Below are 7,721 nucleotides of genomic sequence, written 5' to 3'. Positions count from 1 at the left end.
TCTTCATGGCCAAGCCCTCGCCCTCGGAGGCATAGTTGTTGACATGGCCATCCTCAGTCGTAGTTGCTAGGATCGAATCGACGTGTCCTCTACATTAGCATACCCTTATAGTCACGAGATGCTCGAGCATGGTCTCACGCCAAACTCATGGATTGACTACTTTTACCTCACCATCGACAGTGTGCTCTAGCGTCAGCAACCAGGTCTTCTGCCACAGTCCCTAACATCTACAAATTAGATATTATTGCTGATAAATTAAAAATAACCATTCAATAAAAAATTAAAATTTGGTGAAAATATAGGTGAAAACGAGTTGGTAACGTGCTCGCGTGAAGTGAACTTGGACCTCTTCTATGGTGGACTAGACCAACTCGAGATCAGCCCAACCCACTTCTAATTCTTGGATCCGTCCCTGCTTACGACTTTCCTGCACACTTAGTTGAACTTGTTAGAACAACAAGAAACCTTAACTTTGAACTCTTTTCTATAATCAAAATTTAGATTCGATTATCTGGTGCTTCCTGCACTAATAATCTTTTTCTTGTTGATTATGACAACACAATTCAAAATTAAGTAAAGCATAACAAAAATAATGTAATATAAGTAAAGAATTTGAGCATAAGTAAAATAATTTAACAAATAACAAAGTAAAAAATGCTCCCCTTTCATTTTTTTGAAAAAAAAACTAATTTATATTTTGGCTTAATTTAACTAACTTTTAATCTTTTTCCAGAAATTTAACTTTAAGCTCCCATGAAAAGTGTCACTTAATTTTCTTTTTTTTTAAAAAAAAACTTATCTTTTCTTATTTAAAAAAATACTTAGTTTTTCTATTTTTCTTTTCCCATAAAAACTTATCTAAATGTTTAGATTTGAAAAGAATTTCTTACTTACCTTTAAAAGAATTTCTTCGAAGAAGACTTAGCTAAGAAGAATCTCTTTGAAAATACATTTAGTTAAATACTTAACTTTACTTATACTTTTGAAAAGATACTTAACTTTATAAAAAAAACTTAGCTTATCATTTTGAAAAGCTACTTTTTGAAGATACTTAATTTAACTCCTTTTACACAATTTTTTTTTTTACTTATAAGATTTTTTTAAAAGGTACTTAGCTTCATGGAAAAAAAATACTTAAGTTTTTGCTTAACTTAGTCTTATTTTTTTAAAAAAAAATTAACTTGAAATTTTCTGTGAAAAATACTTTGCTTTTGCAAATACTTAAAATACTTGATTTTAATCTCCATTTTCTCTCCCCCTTGATGAATGCCTTAATTTGTTTTAAGTAAATTGTTTAAGTTTGAGGGCTCTAGAGTCCAAGCATAGAAAATAAGATTAAGAACATATTTAAAATAATCATCTATTTTTCTAATTTTCCATCTCACCCTTTCTAAGTTATTAAATATATTAAGTTTATGAGTTTCTGTAAGATGGAGTTAAGTTAATTTTGAAGTTGAGAATATTATCTTTGAATTTAAAAAATATTTAATTACATTTTAAAAATACTTAAGTTTTGAAATTAATTGATATTTGAAAATAATTAAGTTTTGAAAATAAGTAAGTTTTTGAGAATTATTTAAAATTTAAAAATTAAACAAGATTTTAAAATTAAGTAAGATTTTGAAATTAATTAAAATTTTAAAATTGATTAAGATTTGAAAATAATTAAGTTTTTTAAAATAATTGAGATTTTTAAAAATAATTAATATTTTTAAAATAATTAAATTTAATTTGAATTTGATTTAGATTTAATTAAGTTTGGTTTGACTAATTTTTATTTTTAACCTAAATTCATCTCACCATTTTCTAGATTTTCAATAAAGAAATTTTATAAGTTTTACGAGATGATTAATTTTATCTTCAATTTAAATTAAAATATAAGGATTGATGTATATTTGAGTTAGACTAAGCGTTAACAGATAGTCAATTAAACATCCATTTCAATAATTGTTTTTTAGGTTGTGGCGAGACACTAGGTCTTCTTGAGTATTGGAGTAACAATTACTTCTAGGCAAAGTCTTTTAAAGAAATTGAATATTTAATTTTCTTTCTGAGAATTCTTGATCTAATTAGTCAAGTGTCGATCAAGCTTAAGTCCTTATCTATACATCCTAATCTATGCATGAATAAAAAAAATGGTAAATTAAGCATCACACAATTTTATTTAATAACAAAAATGGTCTTTTTATTGGCTCCCTCTGGATCATTGCCTCGATAAGGTCTATCAAGGTAGTGGATTTGATCCTTGGAAATCCAATATTGATTGAGTCCAACTTCATTAATCAGGTTAGATTTGGGGACCCATGCTTAGACTAAATTTTTATTTGATTGATTCACTAAAGATAAGTGTGATCTGAATTTTTGTTTAGCCTTATATTCGAGTTTGGATCGATTATATATGATCCTTTATTTTCCAAGAATCAGATCAAGATTCTTGAAACTCAAAATGAACTATTCCAATGAGTCCTTGAGTTCTTTGACTTGAGTTTTTTAATTGAAATTCTCTTCCTCAAGTTGTTGGATTTGAGTTAAGATTCCATCTTGAACTTGTTTAGTCAAAGAATTCAGTTTAGTCTCCTCCTTAAGGGATGTTACCACCTTTTGGAGTGACTTGACCCGGATATTAGATTTGACCAACTTTCTTAATAGGTATGAAATTAAATTTTGTAATTTATCTACTTGAGGATAACTTATAGTATTGTTTATCTTTCGGAAGCGGATATGGATCCGTAGCTTCTTTCGGACTTGGTTTCTAATTCAGCTCCGGTTTCGATTCGGCAACGTAAGCTTGTACTGGTAGAGCAAGGAAGCTCACTTGCTCGTGTTCTTCGTCAGAGTCTTCCGAGGATTTAGACCACGTTGCTTTCAAAACCTTTCTTCTTCTTTGCTTCTGGTTTGGACATTTCGGCTTGTAGTGCCCCTTCTGGTTGCACCCGTAGCAGGTCACTTCTGATTTTGGCTTCGTAGTTTGAGTCACACTCGACTGCTTGCTCTTGCTCCTAGATTGGATCACCTTTTTCTTAAGTATTTCCCGAACTAGTTTGACTAGTTCGGTGGTGATCTTATCTTCATCTTCGGGATCCTATTCATCTTCGGATCTGGATTTAGGTTGGTACTTAGGCTTCACCTTCTTATTTAGGAGCTTTCCTGCAAGTAATGCAATACCTTTCTTGATCAGAGTAGAATTAGTTTGTTCATGTAATTCAAATTCAGAAACTAACTCATCTAGTCTAATAATTGAAAGATCCTTGGATACTTCATAAGCATCTACCATGGATGCCCACAAAGTGTTTCTTGAGAAAGCGTTTAATGTGTGCCTTATAACATCGTGATTCTCCACATTTTGTTTGATCATGTGGAGTTGATTGAGCAGATCATGGAACTGAGTGTGTAATTGGCTGACCGATTCACCATCTTGCATTTTAATATTATATAACATTTAAAATAAGGCCGCGTTTACTTACTTTTGCATCGGAGGTGCCCTCATGCAATTTAATCAATTTCTCCTAAAGATCCTTTACACTTGAGAATGGACCGACTTGATTCAGTTCTTCTTTGGTTAGGCTGCATTGGAGAGTACATATCGCTTTTGGATTCTCCTTTGATCTTTCTCTTTGTTGGTGTGTCCCATTGGTCGCAGTGGTATTCCATCTAGCCCTTCTAATAATTGAAGTTCTCGCTAGAGAAAAGAGGTAGAGTTCGGTACTATAGCCTTTTTGATGGGCCATTAAATTTTTTTTTGCACACAATAAAAAAATGACAAATGTCCCAAGACTTGATCTTGGATTAGTAGTGTGTGATAAAAGTAAAACAAAAAACTTGAGTGGTGTTACACCAACTTCGAGAAATCAATAAACTCGATCGAGAAAAATTATCAGAAGGGGTGATAGCACTGATTCCTATTGACTCTGAAAACTCAAGAAATACCATGAAAAAGTGCTTGGATAGTGGTTTCACCGATTCAAAGTGGCCGGTTCTGATACCAATTATAGGATCGAAAGTGCTAGAAGGGGGGTGAATATCGCTCGTGGCTTTTTCACATTCATTTTGGAAATCAGCCGAAGTAAAATGCAACGGAATAAAGGGTAATAAAAGAAAAAGAAAACACAATGCTAACACAACTGAGTTTTACTTGGTTCAGAACCAGTGACAACTACTTCAAGGTCCACACTCATTGAGTGTTTACTTTGAGCAATTCACTATCAATTCACAAATTACAAGGATATAAACGAAATATAAGAATTATTGATAAAATTATACCAATGACTTTGGAGTTTGGAGCATCGTGTTTTCGGTCGTCGGAGTCACGTCGCGAAGTTGTAGGATCGTCCTTGAAGCAACGCGCAAGAGAAGGGTTATAAAAATGAGTTGTCTTTGAAGAGTTGCTCAAACTAGTCTTTTATAGACTGTTGAAGGCCCCTTCAACACCATGGAAGGTGCCTCCAGTTGTAGAAATTATCCCCAAAGCCTCGGACTCGATAACCTCCATATTCTATGAAGTACATCCATCTAAAGGTGCCTTCAAGGCACTCGAAGGCGCCTTCGTGCCCAGCTCCAAGGCGCCTTCAACTGCTTGGAAGGCGCCTCCATGCCTCTCTGCACGTTGCTTTGGCCAAGGTAGCCGAGGTGCCTCTAACAACCCCGGAGGCACCTCAAATACTATTCATTCGAGCTTTTCTTGGTACTTCTTACTTCCTGCAAGATATGTTAGTCAAAATACCAAATATGTTGGTATCCCAAGGTAGTTTTAATGTGATCAACCAAATCAGGTAAGGTCCTATTGTAGTTTAACCCTTGTGTGTAAATGTGCAGGAATTTTGGAGCATAGGAAGTTGAGCGAAAGATGCAGCTAGCGAGAAGGACGACATGAGAGAGAGCCGCCGGGATTGGTACACCCTAGGGACTAGGTGCTGCAGAAGAGTATGCCGGCGGACGAGAAGGTGGCACGCGGGGTTTCCGAGGGACGAGAAGCCGGAGCGGAAGGTTACTCAAGAAGGTCGGAAAATGGGTTTGGGTGAACCTTATTCTGAATGGCCGAAATCATCCAAGTGAGCAGAACCGGAGCGGAAGACCCAGCCCCAAGGGAGCAGAATTGGAGAGGAAGATCCGGACCAAAAAGTCAACTAGAAATTGACTTTACTAGTTTGGGTTCCCGGACTCCAGGCGCCCGGAACCCTTCCGGGCGCTCGAAATTAAAACTTCATCATTTCAGAATGTGGCATGATTCGTTACGACGGGGATAAAATTCTATCTCCCTATAGACGTCTGGATTCCTTCTAGGTACCACAATCAAGGCTATAAATACAGTCTTGGTCCCAGAAGGTTAGAACAACACTTGTAATTGATTTCTCTTTAGTTTTGTTCTGTAATTGAGTGCTTCAACTGTTGTAAGAGGCTTCTCCGCCAAAAGGAGATTGTTAAGTGAGCTTCAACTTCCTTAGATTAGCAATCCCCTGATTGCAAACCAAATAACCCTTTTGTGCCTCTTTTTTTACAGTCTCTTATTTTTTTTTTATGCAAGTATTAGACTAATAAAGCTGTAAAGTTCGAGAAGGAGTTTTGTTTGTTTTTATTGTGTAGGCTATTCACCCCCCTTTAACTGGTTGCCAAGGGACCAACAAGAGGTATCAGAGCCCAATAACTTAGGAGGACTAACCGCTGAATGAATCACAAGAGATGGCTGGACTGAGCATCAGCCCACCAAAATTCAAGGGGAAATTCGCAAGCTGGAAGAAAAAGATGGAGATATTCTTTAAGATAGATTTCGATTTACTTTTAATAATGAAATTTGGTTTTGTAGTACCTGAGGGTAAAGAAGAATACCAATGAAACAAGAAGGAGCAAGCCGACTTCATGGCAAATGGTAAAGCAGAGTTCCATCTGCTAAGTGTCTTCGGATCAGAGCCTATGAGTCTGCCAAGGAGCTTTGGGAGAAATTCCTGGAACTACACGAAGGAACCTCTGAGGTAAAACTCGCGAGACAGGATTTGCTTAGGAACCAAATCAGTAACATCAAATTAGAAGAAAGAGAAATCATTGCACACCTTCACTTAAGAATAAAGGAACTCATCACCGGACTCACGAATCTTGGAGAAAAGGTAAGCAATCGAGATTCGCTAAGGTATGCGCTTAATGCATTTCCTAGGATTACTGAATGAGTATCATTAGTAGATGCTTATTATATATCTAAGGATCTAGAATTAAGTACTTTAGAAGAATTATTTTCAACATTTAAAGTCTATGAAACAAGATGTGCAGATCTGAACAAGGAGCCAAAGCACAACATTACTTTAAAGGTAAAAACGGACGAACGAGATTCTGAATCTTCTCTCGATGATGATGAAATGACACTCATGGAAAGAAAATTTAAAAAATTATTTAAAATTAAAAAAATTTAATCAAGTGCAGGGCACAAGAAGAAAAAGAAAAGTAAGATGTTACCATTGTAATGAAGAGAGGCACGTGAAAAATAACTGTCCAAAATTGAAGAGCAAGGACAAGGACAAGGAAAAGAATAAGAAGTCAGCTCAAACTGACAAGTATAGAAATCTAAAGGCGACGTGAGACGAAACGTCTTCCGAATTGGAGATAGAAGCCCTCGTTGGACTTGCGCTAGTGGCAAGTCACCAAGAAGACAAAGACGAAACAAGCTCATTTGAAATGAGCATCGATAAAGGGGGAGCGACATCATAAGAAAGCAGCACTTCAAGGGAAGCTTCAGATTACAGGATCGACACGGTAAGTTAGGTACGGTCTCTTCCTCCTGACAAGTTATTTCAGTTCATAAAAATATTATCGAAAAATTATTATAAGTTAGAAAAAAAATAAAGAGTTAAAATCAAGCTTAGGTATATCTTGTCGATTAGAAGATCTCGACAAATTAAAAATGGAAAATAAAAATTTAAAATAGAAATAGAATATTTGAAATATCGTGCATGCTCACATATTCAAAATGTTAGAAGATATAATAGTTTAAATTGACATTTTAAATATCATAAGGGCCAAATTAGGAAAATATCACAGAAATATATTCCTAAGAAATTTTTTATTAATCCGGTAGGAAGGAATCTATTTTGGGTTCCAAAATCATATTTAGATTTGGGCTTTCAGAGAGAAAATTAAATATTTACTTTCATTAAAAGACTTTATTTAGAAGTGGTTATTATTCCAATAATCAAGAAGGTCTAGTGGCTCGTCACAGCCTGAAAGTCAATTACTGAAATAAATGTTTAATTACTAATTGTGAAGCATTTAATTGTTAACTAATGCTTTGAAGTATTTGTCAAAATTTCTGTTAGAAATTAATTAAAAGTTAATTTTTCCGACAAAGATAACATTATCACTTATCTGTTTTTTTAATGTTAATTTTTTTTAATTATTCAACAAAATTTATTTTTCTCTGAAAGTATATCATATTCTATGCTAAAGAAATTTTTTAAAATTTCTTTAACGCATTATTACTCTATGTTTTTTTTCATACTTTTGAATTTAGAAATTAGTTCGAGAGTTATTTCTCCCTATCCAATTTTTTTAAGCAAATTTTTTTTCAAAGTTAAAAAAAAAACTTTATAGATCCAATTTTTTTTTGGAATGTTCCCTTAGACTTTTTAGTTTAGACTTTCTAAGTAGCATTTTAAAGTATCCTATTTTTAATGTAATCAAAGGGGGAGTAGTGAAAATTAAGTTTAGGGGGAGGGTAGTATAATTTTTTTATAATTTTT

This window comes from Zingiber officinale, chromosome 3A (genome assembly GCF_018446385.1).
Source record: "Zingiber officinale cultivar Zhangliang chromosome 3A, Zo_v1.1, whole genome shotgun sequence".
Lineage (NCBI taxonomy): Eukaryota > Viridiplantae > Streptophyta > Magnoliopsida > Zingiberales > Zingiberaceae > Zingiber > Zingiber officinale.
This window is presented reverse-complemented; position numbering follows the sequence as displayed.